This window comes from Macrosteles quadrilineatus, unplaced genomic scaffold (genome assembly GCF_028750875.1).
Source record: "Macrosteles quadrilineatus isolate MER2022 unplaced genomic scaffold, UCM_ALF_1.0 Scaffold_1__1_contigs__length_201487025, whole genome shotgun sequence".
Lineage (NCBI taxonomy): Eukaryota > Metazoa > Arthropoda > Insecta > Hemiptera > Cicadellidae > Macrosteles > Macrosteles quadrilineatus.
The window spans coordinates 67,278,153-67,297,179 of record NW_026542594.1 but is presented as its reverse complement, the minus strand read 5'-3'; the positions used below and the strand labels follow the sequence as shown (position 1 = coordinate 67,297,179).

The 19,027-nt window shown below is 33.0% G+C and overlaps 1 protein-coding gene across 1 annotated transcript in view; it reads right to left on the bottom strand.

Annotated features, from left to right (window-relative positions):
* LOC128983477 (uncharacterized) overlaps positions 1-19,027 on the bottom strand; it is a 270,262-nt gene that overhangs the window by 93,184 nt on the left and 158,051 nt on the right. The gene's annotated exons all lie outside the window — the stretch shown is intronic.

Sequence of the window (19,027 nt, the reverse complement as noted above, 5' to 3'; positions counted from 1 at the left end):
AAATGTTAGAATAGTCTAAAAAGATTACGTTTTTAGCCAATATTGACTTGTATTATAAATGTTCATAATAACAGATGGCAATATTTTGTTTGAACACACCTTTTTTATATAGCCTACATATCAAGTAAAAGTTGACAGTAAAACTTTACACGACAGAATACACAGCACATGATTCTAGAAATGTAATAGCCATAAATTAAATTGACAATGCTACTAGAATAATAGTTTGAAACCCGATTACAATTATTAACAAATAATGTTTAATCGGCTACATTAAAACAGTGTAAAGGTAAAATCTTTACCCTATGTTATAATGGGAGATTTTATCTCTTTACGTCTAACTCCGACGTAGGGTAATTTTAAAGTTACTATTCCAGAAGAATATGCTACTCTCTAATTACTTCCTCTGTAATTAATTGCATTGAGTCTTCCAGAGCGGATGACTTACAGCTTGCAAGCTCGTCTGATAATGAGAGCAACAGAGAGCCTAATTACGGCCTTCATCTCGTTTAAAATATTTCGTACCTTGCAAAAATATCTTTTTACTTTAACAAAATTTAAAAAAATTTAGGCCTACCATCATCATCTACAAATCTTTTCTTAAACATGTAAGATAGTTTATTACTTAGCATTTAAAATGAACATAACCTGTACCCTCAGGCTATAAGATATTTTGGTATTTAATATAAATATTGATGACTAGCAGAGCACCCGTCCTTCGTACGGGGTTGGCATATACGTATAAAATGCGTATGCTTTGCGTTTGGAATGGGGGAGGACACAGTTTGATAAAATTTGGTTCACACATTTATGGTATGATATAGTATAACACATCTACCATTGGCATAATGTTCTACCACTGCACCTAAACAATAGAAAAAAATCAAACATTCGCACAATATCACAAATTATTCATTAAATTAAAAACTCAAACCTAACTGTAAACAATCTTACTTCGACAGTTCTCATCGTGTATCACAGCTTTTTGTTGCTGCTTAGTTAAAATTACCTGTTGTCATATATTATTCAATAACAAAATAATAATAGTGCTGCAACCTGTTGGGAAACCTTATAAAATTTTCATGCTATTGCATATTATAGAACCAACTCGCCGCCTTTGGCTCGCTGATTAATTTTAAATCTTGTGTAGGCTGATATGAGAAAAACTGACCAAATCTTCCAATAAATATTTCACATACGATTTACCTTCATCTCCCTTAATTACATGTCCTTTTATTTATAATTGCCATTTTAAATTTCAATTTTGAAGTTGCAAAAATACTACCTAATTATTAAATTTAAATGGACATTTTTTTTAATATCACTCTTCTTCATATTAAATCTCGAATCCTTCCATCTTCAGTTTCTTCACTTGCAATTAATAAATCATTAGCAAAAACTAAGTCAGCTGTTATAAACTTTAGAAATATTGTTGTGCCTTATCAATACAGTCTTATATCCTTATCAATCTATACTATTATAAAAAAGAGGTGGTTGCTGTATGTATGGGAAAAGTAAACGCGAAAAATACTGGTCGGATTGGGCTGAAATTTGGCATGATGATAGCTCACATTCCCGATTAACATATAGGCATATTCTTATTTCAAAAATCCTTTCGGGCTCCGCCCCAGTGGCTCTGGAGTTTCCCATCCCATGTTAACCTTATGAGAAATGAAATTATTGAATCTTAACAGCTGTTTCAATTAAACAAGTTGGTTCTGTTCTGTGATGTTCAATAGCATTAAAGTTACAAGGATTACCAACAGGGTGCAGCACTAGCACTATTATTTATTTTACATTTATGAGAACAGCTAATTTGCAACCAAAAGGTGAGTGAGCGTAGCGAACGAACTTCAACCTGGAGGCGAGTGAGCGTAGCGAACGAGCTAACCTGAAGGCAAGTGAGCGTAGCGAACGAGCTAACCTGAAGGAAAGTGAGCGCAGCGAACGAGCTCCAACCTAAAGGTGAGTGAGCGTAGCGAACGAACTTCAACCAGGACGTGATTGAGCCATGCAAACGAGATCATCTTGAAAATTAAGAAGTTAAACGGGGCAAAGCCCGCGGGTTACAGCTAGTATACTATAAAACAAATCTCAAACAAATAATTTAGCATTAAAGACAGCAGACAAAACTAATATGATTATCAATGTATCGAGGACTAAAAAATGTAGGCTAATAGCAAATACAGTATATGTTTCATTGCATCTCTGATTCTACTAAAGACAGCAGACAAAACTAATATTATTATCAATGCATCGAGGACTAAAAAATGTAGGCTAATAGCAAATACAGTATATGTTTCATTGCATCTCTGGTTCTACTAAAGACAGCAGACAAAACTAATATTATTATCAATGCATCGAGGACTAAAAAATGTAGGTTAATAGCAAATACAGTATATGTTTCATTGCATCTCTGATTCTACTAAAGACAGCAGACAAAACTAATATTATTATCAATGCATCGAGGACTAAAAAATGTAGGTTAATAGCAAATACAGTATATGTTTCATTGCATCTCTGATTCTACTAAAGACAGCAGACAAAACTAATATGAATATCAATGTATCGAGGACTAAAAAATGTAGGCTAATAGCAAATACAGTATATGTTTCATTGCATCTCTGATTCTACTAAAGACAGCAGACAAAACTAATATTATTATCAATGCATCGAGGACTAAAAAATGTAGGTTAATAGCAAATACAGTATATGTTTCATTGCATCTCTGATTCTACTAAAGACAGCAGACAAAACTAATATTATTATCAATGCATCGAGGACTAAAAAATGTAGGTTAATAGCAAATACAGTATATGTTTCATTGCATCTCTGATTCTACTAAAGACAGCAGACAAAACTAATATTATTATCAATGTATCGAGGACTAAAAAATGTAGGCTAATAGCAAATACAGTATATGTTTCATTGCATCTCTGATTCTACTAAAGACAGCAGACAAAACTAATATTATTATCAATGCATCGAGGACTAAAAAATGTAGGTTAATAGCAATACAGTATATGTTTCATTGCATCTCTGATTCTACTAAAGACAGCAGACAAAACTAATATTATTATCAATGTATCGAGGACTAAAAAATGTAGGTTAATAGCAATACAGTATATGTTTCATTGCATCTCTGATTCTACTAAAGACAGCAGACAAAACTAATATTATTATCAATGTATCGAGGACTAAAAAATGTAGGCTAATAGCAAATACAGTATATGTTTCATTGCATCTCTGATTCTACTAAAGACAGCAGACAAAACTAATATTATTATCAATGCATCGAGGACTAAAAAATGTAGGTTAATAGCAAATACAGTATATGTTTCATTGCATCTCTGATTCTACTAAAGACAGCAGACAAAACTAATATGAATATCAATGTATCGAGGACTAAAAAATGTAGGCTAATAGCAAATACAGTATATGTTTCATTGCATCTCTGATTCTACTAAAGACAGCAGACAAAACTAATATTATTATCAATGCATCGAGGACTAAAAAATGTAGGTTAATAGCAAATACAGTATATGTTTCATTGCATCTCTGATTCTACTAAAGACAGCAGACAAAACTAATATTATAATCAATGCATCGAGGACTAAAAAATGTAGGTTAATAGCAAATACAGTATATGTTTCATTGCATCTCTGATTCTACTAAAGACAGCAGACAAAACTAATATGAATATCAATGTATCGAGGACTAAAAAATGTAGGCTAATAGCAAATACAGTATATGTTTCATTGCATCTCTGATTCTACTAAAGACAGCAGACAAAACTAATATTATTATCAATGCATCGAGGACTAAAAAATGTAGGCTAATAGCAAATACAGTATATGTTTCATTGCATCTCTGATTCTACTAAAGACAGCAGACAAAACTAATATTATTATCAATGCATCTAGGACTAAAAAATGTAGGCTAATAGCAAATACAGTATATGTTTCATTGCATCTCTGATTCTACTAAAGACAGCAGACAAAACTAATATTATTATCAATGCATCGAGGACTAAAAAATGTAGGCTAATAGCAAATACAGTATATGTTTCATTGCATCTCTGATTCTACTAAAGACAGCAGACAAAACTAATATGAATATCAATGCATCGAGGACTAAAAAATGTAGGCTAATAGCAAATACAGTATATGTTTCATTGCATCTCTGATTCTACTAAAGACAGCAGACAAAACTAATATTATTATCAATGCATCGAGGACTAAAAAATGTAGGCTAATAGCAAATACAGTATATGTTTCATTGCATCTCTGATTCTACTAAAGACAGCAGACAAAACTAATATTATTATCAATGCATCGAGGACTAAAAAATGTAGGCTATTAGCAAATACAGTATATGTTTCATTGCATCTCTGATTCTATTAAAGACAGCAGACAAAACTAATATTATTATCAATGCATCGAGGACTAAAAAATTCAGGCTAATAGCAAATACAGTATATGTTTCATTGCATCTCTGATTCTACTAAAGACAGCAGACAAAATTAATATTATTATAAATGCATCGAGGACTAAAAAATGTAGGCTAATAGCAAAGACAGTATATGTTTCATTGCATCTCTGGTTCTACTAAAGACAGCAGACAAAACTAATATTATTATCAATGCATCGAGGACTAAAAAATGTAGGCTAATAGCAAAGACAGTATATGTTTCATTGCATCTCTGGTTCTACTTAAGACAGCAGACAAAACTAATATGAATATCAATGCATCGAGGACTAAAAAATGTAGGCTAATAGCAAATACAGTATATGTTTCATTGCATCTCTGGTTCTACTAAAGACAGCAGACAAAACTAATATGAATATCAATGCATCGAGGACTAAAAAATGTAGGCTAATAGCAAATACAGTATATGTTTCATTGCATCTCTGATTCTACTAAAGACAGCAGACAAAACTAATATGAATATCAATGCATCGAGGACTAAAAAATGTAGGCTAATAGCAAATACAGTATATGTTTCATTGCATCTCTGATTCTACTAAAGACAGCAGACAAAACTAATATGAATATCAATGTATCGAGGACTAAAAAATGTAGGCTAATAGCAAATACAGTATATGTTTCATTGCATCTCTGATTCTACTAAAGACAGCAGACAAAACTAATATTATTATCAATGCATCGAGGACTAAAAAATGTAGGTTAATAGCAAATACAGTATATGTTTCATTGCATCTCTGGTTCTACTAAAGGCAGCAGACAAAACTAATATGAATATCAATGCATCGAGGACTAAAAAATGTAGGCTAATAGCAAATACAGTATATGTTTCATTTTATCTCTGATTCTACTAAAGACAGCAGACAAAACTAATATTATTATCAATGCATTGAGGACTAAAAAATGTAGGCTAATAGCAAATACAGTATATGTTTCATTGCATCTCTGATTCTACTAAAGACAGCAGACAAAACTAATATGAATATCAATGTATCGAGGACTAAAAAATGTAGGCTAATAGCAAATACAGTATATGTTTCATTGCATCTCTGATTCTACTAAAGACAGCAGACAAAACTAATATTATTATCAATGCATCGAGGACTAAAAAATGTAGGCTAATACCAAATACAGTATATGTTTCATTGCATCTCTGATTCTACTAAAGACAGCATACAAAACTAATATGAATATCAATGCATCGAGGACTAAAAAATGTAGGCTAATAGCAAATACAGTATATGTTTCATTGCATCTCTGATTCTACTAAAGACAGCAGACAAAACTAATATGAATATCAATGCATCGAGGACTAAAAAATGTAGGCTAATAGCAAATACAGTATATGTTTCATTGCATCTCTGATTCTACTAAAGACAGCAGACAAAACTAATATTATTATCAATGCATCGAGGACTAAAAAATGTAGGCTAATAGCAAATACAGTATATGTTTCATTGCATCTCTGATTCTACTAAAGACAGCAGACAAAACTAATATGAATATCAATGTATCGAGGACTAATAAATGTAGGCTGATAGCAAATACAGTATATGTTTCATTGCATCTCTGATTCTACTAAAGACAGCAGACAAAACTAATATTATTATCAATGCATCGAGGACTAAAAAATGTAGGTTAATAGCAAATACAGTATATGTTTCATTGCATCTCTGATTCTACTAAAGACAGCAGACAAAACTAATATGAATATCAATGCATCAAGGACTAAAAAATGTAGGCTAATAGCAAATACAGTATATGTTTCATTGCATCTCTGATTCTACTAAAGACAGCAGACAAAACTAATATTATTATCAATGCATTGAGGACTAAAAAATGTAGGCTAATAGCAAATACAGTATATGTTTCATTGCATCTCTGATTCTACTAAAGACAGCAGACAAAACTAATATGAATATCAATGTATCGAGGACTAAAAAATGTAGGCTAATAGCAAATACAGTATATGTTTCATTGCATCTCTGATTCTACTAAAGACAGCAGACAAAACTAATATTATTATCAATGCATCGAGGACTAAAAAATGTAGGTTAATAGCAAATACAGTATATGTTTCATTGCATCTCTGATTCTACTAAAGACAGTAGACAAAACTAATAATATTATCATTGCATCGAGGACTAAAAAATGTAGGCTAATAGCAAATACAGTATATGTTTCATTGCATCTCTGATTCTACTAAAGACAGCAGACAAAACTAATATGAATATCAATGCATCGAGGACTAAAAAATGTAGGCTAATAGCAAATACAGTATATGTTTCATTGCATCTCTAATTCTACTCTACAAAAATATCAACAAAAAACTCAATATACAAACCAGTTCTTTTAATCAGTTCCATCGTCCATTGCCTTTAAATTTTCACACTTACCATTAAGTAAACATAGGAACGGATATTTCATTGATTTTAGAAACAAAAGAACACTGTGTACTGCTTAGTTTTATGATATTTTCCTTGGTTTAATTTAATCAGTGGTGTGGCAAAACACAAAAAATAAATTTATCTAATAAAGTAAATGTGAACTGAAAGCTATGTTAAGATAAAATAAGAGTATTTTGTATTACCATTTTATAATTAAATATAGTTACACATTATACAACAGATTTTAGAACACAAAAATCAATGACGTACAATTGAGTTATTGATGATATTTTAATTTAAGCATAGGTTTAGCAAAACACAATAACTAAATTTACCTAAATATACATATAAAAAACAATGTGATGTGCAAGTTATGTTAAGTTAATCTAACACATGTTTAAGCAGTTCGAATTTATTTAAAGTAGCCTCCAAATTCATACAAAATATCTATACATTGTAATTTTCATACTGTTTCCATGAAAACATATCAATTACATTATTATAACTTAGACGCTTTAAAAAATCCAAAGCACAGCCGGAGTTGATACAGCAACGGTTATAGAATCTTTGTTTTTAAAATCATTGACAGTTTTAGAATAAATAATCCATGATAAAACGTTAGATTAAAAAATAAACCTACCTCATTGTTATGGAAAATATTATATTTAACTTCTTTGTATCATCTGTTTGAAATTGTGAAATATGCAATTATTTAGCTGTTCTTCTTGTTTACATTGAAATGTCAAAGCAAATGTAAACAAATATTATAAGTGTTCTAATCGCAGCTAAGGAGACCAATCAATATTTACTTTTAAAATGTTCACCTCAGAACTTTTAAAGCCAAAGGGGCAATGCCTACGGTCAATATCGAAATGTGAATAGTCCCATAATGGTCCTGGTATGGTAGCTATATTTTTGTAAAATTTAAGCCCAGTTGGTACAGTAGTTTTTGTACCTATTAGTAACACACATACAGACAGACACCATTAGATTTTTATATATAGTATAGATTAGTAAGATAAGATTAATACCATGTAAAGAAGTACTTCACTGGTAACCGAATTTTTTCTATGTTTAAACAATCTCCATTAACAAACTGTTTTTGGTCACATAAATGACTAGTAGGGTTTTCCTTAAAATAGAGTAACTAAAACTTGTTATTTTTGTATTTAGATTGAAAATTATATGAGTAAACGATGAGTTTGCTTTTATATTTTCAGTAACGATCTCTTTTAACACACAAATTAGAGGAAAAATGTATAACTAACTAGACGATGTCAATTCATTCAACCTTTCGCGATGACTGAAACCATAACCAACCTTATTTGAATAAAAGCGAGATATTGGGTTTCCTGAAGTTTTTTCTTATTTTATCTCGCACCAGAGTTTAAAATAATAAAACTGAAAACTAGAGACACTCTAATGCACTTAAATTTGAGATTAAAATTATGGTCTACAAACTGAATTGGTGGAAGTTTTATTGCCTTTGTACAGGATTTCTTTCTGAGCTGCGCTTGAAGAGCCGTATCCACTGAGTTTTTATAAAAAAATGATTTTAAGACGCTATAAACCTACTGTTTTATTGATCAGTAGACCTACAGTATGTACATTTGTTCAGATACTTCAGACACAATCATAAAATTAAGATTGACAGTCTACTAATTAAAAGTAGAGAAACCTTAATTTCTTTTTATTAGTGTATGTCAGCTATAAAGAGGCGTTAAAGGTAAAATATACCTTCTATATATTTAGGATATATTGCAAATCCTCGTAAAATAGTAGGGGAATTCAAAGTGCCCCCCCCTCCAAATATATTTTTCCGTGTGACGCCCCTGGTATAAGTTATATAATTACAATATTTATACTGGAAGTACAATGATGATCTAAACTACAGAACCGTGATGGCGGGCCGTGCATCAGATATTTCCAGTGATTTTAAACATTATTAGACCAGGAACTGCCTAATAAATTAAATTAATCTGTAGCTCGATAAATAAAATCGATCATACCCTCGACATCTCAAATACCCAGAACACGAAATATCTTACTGTACCAGAGTCCTATTAAACACTTCGTAGTCAAGTTTACAGCTAAAGAACTTTCTAGATGTTCCATAGAAGAATAGGATAGTTAGCTTTACTATTGGATATTTGTACACACAGAATGTTGCTTGATAAACTTTTGTGCAGATATTTTCAGTAGACTGCACCAAAGATCGACATCGTACTACAAAGAGCTTCATCTTAGATGACTAATACTAATATTAAGATATAAATATTCATCCGGTGTGATGGACATTCTTCTCAAGCGGGCGATTGAACGAAATTAATAAAAAAGTAGAGCATAATACTTGTATTGTGCATATGCTTGATTAATTATAGGTAAACAATAGTTGAAAGGATGGTAGGAAGATTTTTTTTTAAATCTGTAATTTTCATTTAAGTACAAATAGATTCTACAACATAAACGTAAACCAATAGATTTGAAATTCGCATATATTTTTTCTTAAATATAATTTCTGTGTTAACTGCAAAACAAAAACTACTCGTACATAAAAAAATAATGTTTAGTTACGTTTCCTATTATATGAATGATTCTCATCAAATGAGGTGTGGAAGACGAAAATGCATATAGGTTTGCTTCTCATAAACATTTTACTAACATATCAAATAATACATTTTCGCGTACATACATATAGCTTACATTATAAATGACGCGTAACTTACGAGATATTCTATTGCAGAGTTTCACTTTGCAGGATTAAGAGAGGAGGTCTTACCTGAAACAAGTAAAACCCTGGGTAAATAGAGAGAACAGAATCAACAGTTTTAAGGTCAATAAACATGTTGGTCTAAACAATAACATCTGTGGGTCAACTGTTGAGAGTTGCTTGTAAAAATAAAGTAAACAGGTTTAATTAATTTGGCTGACATTTGAGAATCAATTCGACTTTTTATACCATGTAAATAAAGTTATAGTGAATTTATTGTAAACAAGGGTTCGCTCTGCTCCTCAACAAAAGAACTTGGAATGTTTATAATATGAATAGTTCCAACGAAGGTGCAAGTTTATGGGCGGAGCAGACCTAAAAGGAGGATGATGCATTCAGGCCTATCAAATCACATGCGATCTAAACTATAGTGTAGCGGAGACACTATTCTAACCTTGTAGATATTTTAACATTTTCTTAAAAATTATAACTGTTAAAAATGCTTAGTGCATGCATACAGTAGGCCTATAGGTTTTCTGCGATAATTCTTTAGAGAACTTATATAGTAGAATATTTAATAAACGTCGTCTTCCAATATTTTCGCTTAAAGTGTAGTAAAATTGTATTACCTTTGGTTAACTCCATCTCATTTTTAAAACTTACATAGTTTCCATTAGCCGAGTTTGTAATATTATTATTATCCAACGTTTTATTAGAAAGAAAATCTGAACGTTAGTGATTAGTGATAAAGATTATTAAATCTATTTAATCAACCATAAATCGTCATAATTGGCAATTTTTTCAGAGGGTAACAGATAGTGGGAAGCTGGATAATATGTCTATCAGCTATGATTCATCGGCAACATTTAATTAAGTCTGAGCTTGCGGGTCAGTTATGATATACAGCCTTATCCACTTTTATCCAGACAATAGCAGTCTATTTTGTAAAATACTCGTCTAGAGTTTGTATTTAAATATTCTTACAATAATTTCTATAAAGGATTTATACAGTAGTCAATCATTACCAAGGTAAGGTTTTACTTGGACATTTTTGTCTTTAACAACTAAAGTATGGAAAATAACACAAGTATTTCAATACAATTTTTAATTGCTATAGCCACTCTGGCCCTAAATACTACACAAATGAAAGTGATAAAAAAAATTTAAGTTTCACTATTAAATTATCGCTAAGCCCCGACCAAGTTTTTAATTTAAAATGGCCAAAAAATCAAAATGGATATGAACACCCCCGCCACAGCAAACCTGCAGACTAAGCAAATACCGATTTGTCTGACTGGATTTTTACGAGAATATTTTCTTAAGCTTGTTAGATTTATTACCTAACTAAATCACATTACATTTTGAGAATACCGAGGTTTGCTGCTACAAGGAAAGACAACTTGTTTTGTAAAATCTTGATTGTATCGTATGAAATGGATAAGATTCCCAACATTGATAAACAAACAATCAATTTACAACAGTTAACCTTTTCTCGCAACAAAAACGCTTCCTACGACAACGCTTCAATATACAAAATTATTTCTTTTAAGCTCTACACAATGGTTTCAATAAAGATTTGTATTTTGTGTTTTAAGTTTAAAAAAATTTGAAAAACAATTTTGAAAAATCGAAAGCTTTATGATATCCCGTTTTTATAACCCGTTTTTATAGCGGGTGTTAAAGTGTATCCAGCTTTACACATTTTTGTAAAGTTTCATCAAAGCCGGACCAAAATTACTCGAGTATCGCGTCCACGGACTGACACACACACACATATAGGTATGTATAATAATAATTAAAAAAAAAACAATAGAGGTAACTTTAAAATACAATCAAATATATATCTATCTTAACGAACAGTGTGTTTTTATCACTGAATAAACAAAATGAAAGGTAAATGGGTCCCGGGTTTACTTTATACTTATAAGATAAAATGGTTTGTCTTGCCATGCCAACTATGGTAATGGCGTCTTCCCTATAGGAAAATTTGCTAAAATTTATAAAACAAACTAGATTACGTGTTTCACTCTGGCGTGGAATTAAGTTACATTTTATGAGAATGTCAAACGAGAAAATGTCAGGAGAATTGGCGATAAGGAATATAAACTTGGAGGTCTGTTGTTTTACTACATCTTCTGTACATGTTTGATTCATTTCCACTTTGCTGTTTGTCTTCTCTTTAAAGGTGAACATTTTTGTAACAATTGCTGCGTGGGTAACTCTCTCTTCAAAGAGTCACTAAGTCATAAAATGTTTTAGGATTATGTTCAGTTGATGCATTTTTGTTTATCAATCTTTGAGCCATTTAACCATAATTAGGTGTTTGTATACATTAAATTTTACTAATAATATTACGAATTAATAAAAACATTAATGCGACGGTAAGACAATTGACGGTAGTTAGTATGAAACCTGTAAAAATAACAATCGATATCAAACAGCCAGGTTATCATCAAGGCAGACTAATTGGAGACTGTGAGGAGAGTCCCCGTCCGTACAAATATTTACCTAAATGTTAATGATATAATGGAATGAACATGTAAAGGTCTTAACTTAGTTGACGTAAATTATTATACTCTTCTAGTATCGCTACATGCAAAATGCTAATCAGATGTTAACCTAAAACAGCATGTTCTCCAAAAATCTTTTAAATTTGTTATTCACTGTGAAAAACATGATGTAAGTTTGAAATTTCAAAGTTGTTTTATTCCTAAAATTACTAGCAAATTGAGAAAAGTTTCGTTAAACATGATATACGCTATTCTATTGACTTACTATTTTTCTTCATTTAGACTAAACAATAATATATATCCCGTTATAATACATTCACTACGTCCTTAAGAACTTGTTACAGCAGCACAAGATATAGCTGCTAGGATCCCATTATATCTGGCCCACTTTATATAGTGGTAGCTCCCAGATGAGGAATGTGTATTATACGTGGCTGTCTGGCTTTGTGAGTTGGGCTGTGAATATAAAAACATTTGCTAAAGGCTTGGCCCTGTCTAAAGTATGAATGCAGTCATAGACTCTACTGCGTAAGCACAGTTTCTCTGTTTTAATGAAAGTTAAATGCCGATGATTAAGCCTATTTGAAGAAAATTAACACATAAAACATTATAAAGCTCAGTAGAGGTTAAACTTAGTAATTAAAAGTAATATTGAGAAGAATAATGTTAAGAAGAGGATACAGTGAAAGGCTTATAATAAGTTAGGAGTACAAGACAATAATTTTATTTCTACAATAATAAACAATTTTATTTGGACATGTTATACTGGGTAAATAAAAAGACCCCCCTTCTAATATTTTTTTAAGTAGATATACAGAGATATCCTTTTGGTAGTCATTCAATCTTAGCAGAAAGTGTCATAATTTGATTTTTAAAATTTTAAGTGCTCCCCATAAATGGGGGATTTTGGGGGCAACTCAAAATTATAAACGTAACCCCCCTTTAAGTGACACGTCATTTTGAAGTGATTACGAAAACTTAAAGAACGGTGGTGAAAACCAGAGTTCATTATCTCTTCTCTATAAAAAAACTGTAGCCAATATTACCATTACATTTATTTTTTATAATATTTTTAATGTGTAGACTTTTAACGGGTTGCCATTTTGGATAGAGAAGAGATAGAAAACTCTGGTTTTCAAAATTTTTAAGTCTTTGTAAATACTTTAAAATAAAGTGTCACTTGAAGGTGTCACATTAAAAATATTGAGTTGCCCCCAAAATCCCCCTTTTTTGGAGTACATTCAAATTTTTCTAAATCATAAAATGAAACTTCTTGCTTAGTTTGCACGACCACCAAAAGAATATATCTGTATAATTATTTCGGAAAATATTAGATGAGGAGGGGGGGGGGGTCTTGACTTTTTATTAACCCTGTATATATTGCGCAATATTGTTGTTGGCCAAAGCTAATCCTTTAGGAAACAATGTTAAATAAAATATTAAATGCAATCTACAATCTACAATGTGTATAGATATCTTTATTAAAATAAAGATAAGTTGTGATTAGGTTAGTTTGTGAAAATAATCTATACATTCAATAAGTGACATTATGATATCAAGAGAAATATATTATTTATGTATGATTTGTTTCAATAAAAATAGTTAAATGTTTTTTTCGTTTGTAGCCATCATTTGGCCATCATATCTGAAAATATGCAAACCAACTGCTGTTCTTAATATAAGAAGGTTTCAACTGACTACGATAAGATCCCCGTGCGTTCAACGGGCACATAGCTAGTTCTAACTAAAATCATATCTCGTTTAATTGTTTTTCAACACATTACACAGTAAGCAGATGTTTTCTGTACTTTGAAGAATAGAAAGTCGATCTTTACAAAAGGGGCCGGCAAAATCAGCTGGAGTAGGGCAAATATCGGTTAATTGGTGATACCGACACTCCACAGACCCAGCTGGTGTTAGAACACTCTCACGAGCAAATTACACTTATGACAAATGTACAATATGAGTTTCTTCATTGGGCTTCTTCAAAAATGAAGTGCACTGGGTTACATAGGTTTGATTCACGCATTGTGAGTAGTCGTCTGAAACATATGAAGAAACCTGCAGACAAAAATAGTCTTTAGTTGCGTGGTCACCACAAATACAAACTCCTATGGCTCGAGAGGCTAAGATGCTCTGGTAAAGTTTTTGTTGGTCGTAAGTTTTAATTCTCCAGTAAGCGGGTCAATTAACTTATAGGTAACAAAGTGTGTAATCGACCAGTTTACTATAGCCTTTCATCTGATTTAGTCAATATTCGATGTCAATAGCATTATTTGGATGTTGCTTGAGGTGACTCAGATGGTCTATTCCAGTTTATGATGAGCGTGTAATATTTGTGTTATGATGATGGCCCTCTTCGCGTGCTTACAAAACGCTTTGTTCCTTGCAGAAGCTGCAGGAGTTGCGTAAAGGTTCATTGTTTTAATTGCGGCGTGGAGCGAGAGAAGATTAATTAACTACACCCAGCAACAATGTGAACAAACCTCTTACTAAGCAAACTCTTGGCTACTGAAAAATTCATCCTCTTTATATAGGTCCACTGTTCATAAACAATTTAAGGACTTTATTTAAATGGCGTCATTGTTAAAATGAACTAATGGTGTATGGTGTTAAATACTTAAGCCAAACGTACATTAATTAAAAGAAATGGCTGATTAAAATATCGTTAAAAAAGTTATTCAACAAAGTTGTGTATATAAATATGGAAATCCGCATCAAACTATTGGACTAAATAAATAGTAATTTGGAAAAAGCTTGAGTAAGCTCTCGAGTAATGTCGTCCATGTTATGTTTGAAATTAATTAGGTCTTATTGTAAGATTTGTCATTCCCAGATTCTCATATGTTTGAAAGACAACTCATGCATCGGATTCCCTTCAGGAGCTTTCAGAAAGTGTCTCAGGGTACTAGGGAAGATCAAAACACATTTGTATTTGGAAAAAAAAACACAAGATTGTATACAAAAGACGCATTACACTGAAAGATTAGGTTGCACTAAAATATGTCATTCTTTATTAGATGTAACCATCAGTGTTAAAAGAATGTTATTGATTGATTACACTAACCACAATACAGTTGTGTAGCTTACGTACATATATTGACACAATAAATGAAATTATTATGAGATATGGTTACTATGAATCGTATTTTGGTATCCGATTCAATATAAATGTACAGTAACAACAAAATATATCGACATGCTAAGTCAGTGCACATATAGTTTAGGGAGCCTCTATCAACTCACATTAGCAGCAACACTCAGTTAACTGCCACACGCTCCATACAAGGATATTTTCTAAATAAATGTAGTATTTATTTATTATTTTACGTTGCTCGGTTGGAGAATGTAAATTTTCCTAGGATAATCTGTTAAGTTCTAACAAACTATAGAAACTCAGGGAAATCGTTCAAAGATGATAATCCAGTTGAAGAGTTGAGGAAGAGTTCGTGACCGCTGTTATCTAAGCTTGGTCGTGGTCGTGGTCTCCGATAGGTCGTCGAGGTTGCACGCTCCTCCATCTTGCTGAATTGTTGACATTTCACAGCTGTAGAAAATACAAAACTTTCCGAACCAAGAATCTATCGTCAACTAATCCAATTTATTCAAATTCTGGACGCAAAGTTAGTGTAGTTCACAGCGTAATTGGGACTTTACTAGATGACGTTTAATTAGCTTGAGTAGTTTAGGAGGTCAATCTTGTTGTGTCCCAGTTATAACGATTATAACTGGCAGTTAGTCAGTGTTGTGGTCAAGTATCAAGTGATGACAGCAAGTTACGTCACTTCCACAGTCTCTGACCCACTAACGCCTCAACCGAGGACCATCACCAGCATTGTCAGCAATCCTCTATCCGGCATGATTGCTATGGGGTACCTTATACTGTGTTGCGGCAGGCTATGGGGTACCTTAGATGTGTTGAGGCAGGCTATGGGATTCCTTATACTGTGTTGCGGCAGGCTATGGGGTACCTTAACTGTGCTGCGGCAGGCTGGGTACCTTATACAGTGTTGTGGCAGGCTATGGGGTACCTTATACTGTGTTGCGGCAGGCTGGGTACCTTATACTGTGTTGTGGCAGGCTGGGTACCTTATACTGTGTTGTGGCAGGCTATGGGATTCCTTATACTGTGTTGCGGCAGGCTGGGTACCTTACACTGTGTTGTGGCAAGCTATAGGGTACCTTATACTGTGTTGCGGCAGGCTATGGGGTACCTTAAGCTGTGTTGCGGCAGGCTATGGGGTACCTTAAACTGTGTTGCGGCAGGCTATTGGGTACCTTATAATGTGTTGTGGCAGGCTATGGGGTACCTTATACTGTGTTGCGGCAGGCTATAGGGTACCTTAAGCTGTGTTGCGGCAGGCTATGGGGTACCTTAAACTGTGTTGCGGCAGGCTATTGGGTACCTTATAATGTGTTGTGGCAGGCTATGGGGTACCTTATACTGTGTTGCGGCAGGCTATAGGGTACCTTATACTGTGCTGCAGCAGGCTATGGGGTACCTTATACTGTGTTGTGGCAGGCTATGGGGTACCTTATACTGTGTTGCAGCAGGCTATGGGGTACCTTATACTGTGTTGCGGCAGGCTATGGGGTACCTTATACTGTGCTGCAGCAGGCTATGGGGTACCTTATACTGTGTGGCGACAGGCTATGGGGTACCTTATACTGTGTTGCGGCATGCTATAGGGTACCTTATACTGTGTTGCGGCAGGCTATAGTGCGTTATTGTTGATTAACTTGCAAATATTAAGTGCACTCCAACGTATCTTAAAATTGCTAACTGAAAGTCTTATTGTCTATAGAGTAGTCTATTTGTTCCTTCTTGTGATAGGTCTTGGCTGGTTTTGTTATTTAATCAACCGGACATGTATTCAGCAATGACAACTCACCGTGTTATATAGTGTATTGTTCTAGTAGTCAGGAGTTTATTTCATTCATACGTTTCTTTGTTATCCCACTACTTACCGTCATATGCTAAAATGTATAGGTTTATGCATACTGATCAGCGTTGGGATTCTTTAATTTTACTGTGGTGTTCAAGTCTATTATTTTAAAATCAAAGATTAGGTTAAATTGAAGATTGCCTTAACATTTTTGTTTATTGTTAAATTTTTAAACCGTGTGCTCTTTACAGGATTTTAAGCTTATGGCAATAAAATATGTGATCTGAAGTGATTATTCGAGATCTTTGATAAGCCAAGAACACTATAAGATAAGTTCGATCCCAGACATCAACGTTCACCTCCAATAGGCTTACTTTACCGGTTTGGATCTCACCTACTGAAGATACGTTACAAGCCCGCACATCCCCACCCTATTAAGAAAATCAAAATTGACGTGTTAGATACCTAAGCAGATTTTGGTATTGGAAAACATTCAAACATTCATTTTGTGGTGTTGTCATGAAATTTGGATCGTTATATTTTAAATAAATTAAATTAATGGCTAAAATATAAGAAATAATTTTACATTTTTAAATAAGTTGTAAGACAGTATTGTTTTAATTTTTATCTTTTTGATCAAGCTTAAATAATCATAAAAAACGTAAGTAAATGGCGTTTTGTTACTGTTATCAGTAGTGTTATCAACAGTTACATTCTAACAATATTAGAGATTGTGGTAAGTTTTTGTAAACAGCTTCTTTCCACTTTGATCTTTGACCTGTCCCTCTCTTCATCAAAACCTGTTCAATAAGAGGAACATAACTTTGTCGATTACACATTTATGAAAATTTTCTTTCGAAATCTTAATTTAACGTTTAAAAACCTGTTTGGTGGATCTGGTGAAAATTCTGAAAGCAAGATTAGCTTATAATCTCAATAATAAAATAAACTGTTACCTTGTTCAATATTCTTTTATTCTTCTTACGACGACCGGTTTCGCCACAACAGTCACATCATCACGTCAATCCTCGTAGATTTATTCGTTATGTATACATAACGTTTTTACTGAATACAAAACAAAAATATTATAATTTATACTTTATTTTATTATTTAAATCCTCAATACCAACCAGTAGTAGTAGTAGTAGTAGGAAAATTAACTCTGATAATCTCAAGAATGACATTGTTACAGGAAGTTTGTTGGCTTGCCTCATGTTTGATTTTGTAATAATGATTTTATTTTACATTTTTTAAGTACGGGATAACCTCTCCAAGCTATTAAAGTAACTGGTGGGGTATTTTTATTAATACATAGATGGCACCCCGTCTTTTCACGAGGAGGTTATGAGGGATTATAAAGGTCGTGATGACAGGCTGTCCGTGAAGCTTTCAATCGTGGTTTTAACAGAATCCCACATTACGATAAGGAATAAAAGAATTATTCGAGGGTAGGCTACATGTACACTGACGCTCTTTTTTACAATAAACAGTGGTGAGTTGGTTACTTAGTCAATAGGTTGAAGGATTACGAATTGAAGGAGGTGATGCTGTGGGGTAGGTAGGTGTGTAGGTATGTAGGTGGCGACACTTACATATTTATCGTTTAAGTTTATAATTAAACTAAATCGTTTCACCCGTTTGGCTGCACATGCAAGAGTCAGATAATTTTTAATTGCTAGCATTGCGCAATGAATACTAAGGAATTAAAGTTCTCCAGGCCATATATTTCACAATCCCTTATCCCTCGATGGTCTCATTCCCACGGCTAGCCCTGACCTTCACTGGTGTCACGTAATTGTTTCATTGACATTAACAATTAACATTCGCAGGTATTGATTGAGATTGATATGAGATCAGTTTCACTCCAATTTTGAGCAAAGTTCCTCAACATGTTCCAAAATCTCTAATTCCTATGGTCATGTTTGATCACCCGTCACACTCCCACGGCTAGCCCGGACCTTCACTCGTGTCACAGGTCTTGGCCATCACTCATCGCAGATATTGAGTGATGTGAGATCAGTTTCACTCCAGTTGTGTGCGGAGTTCCCC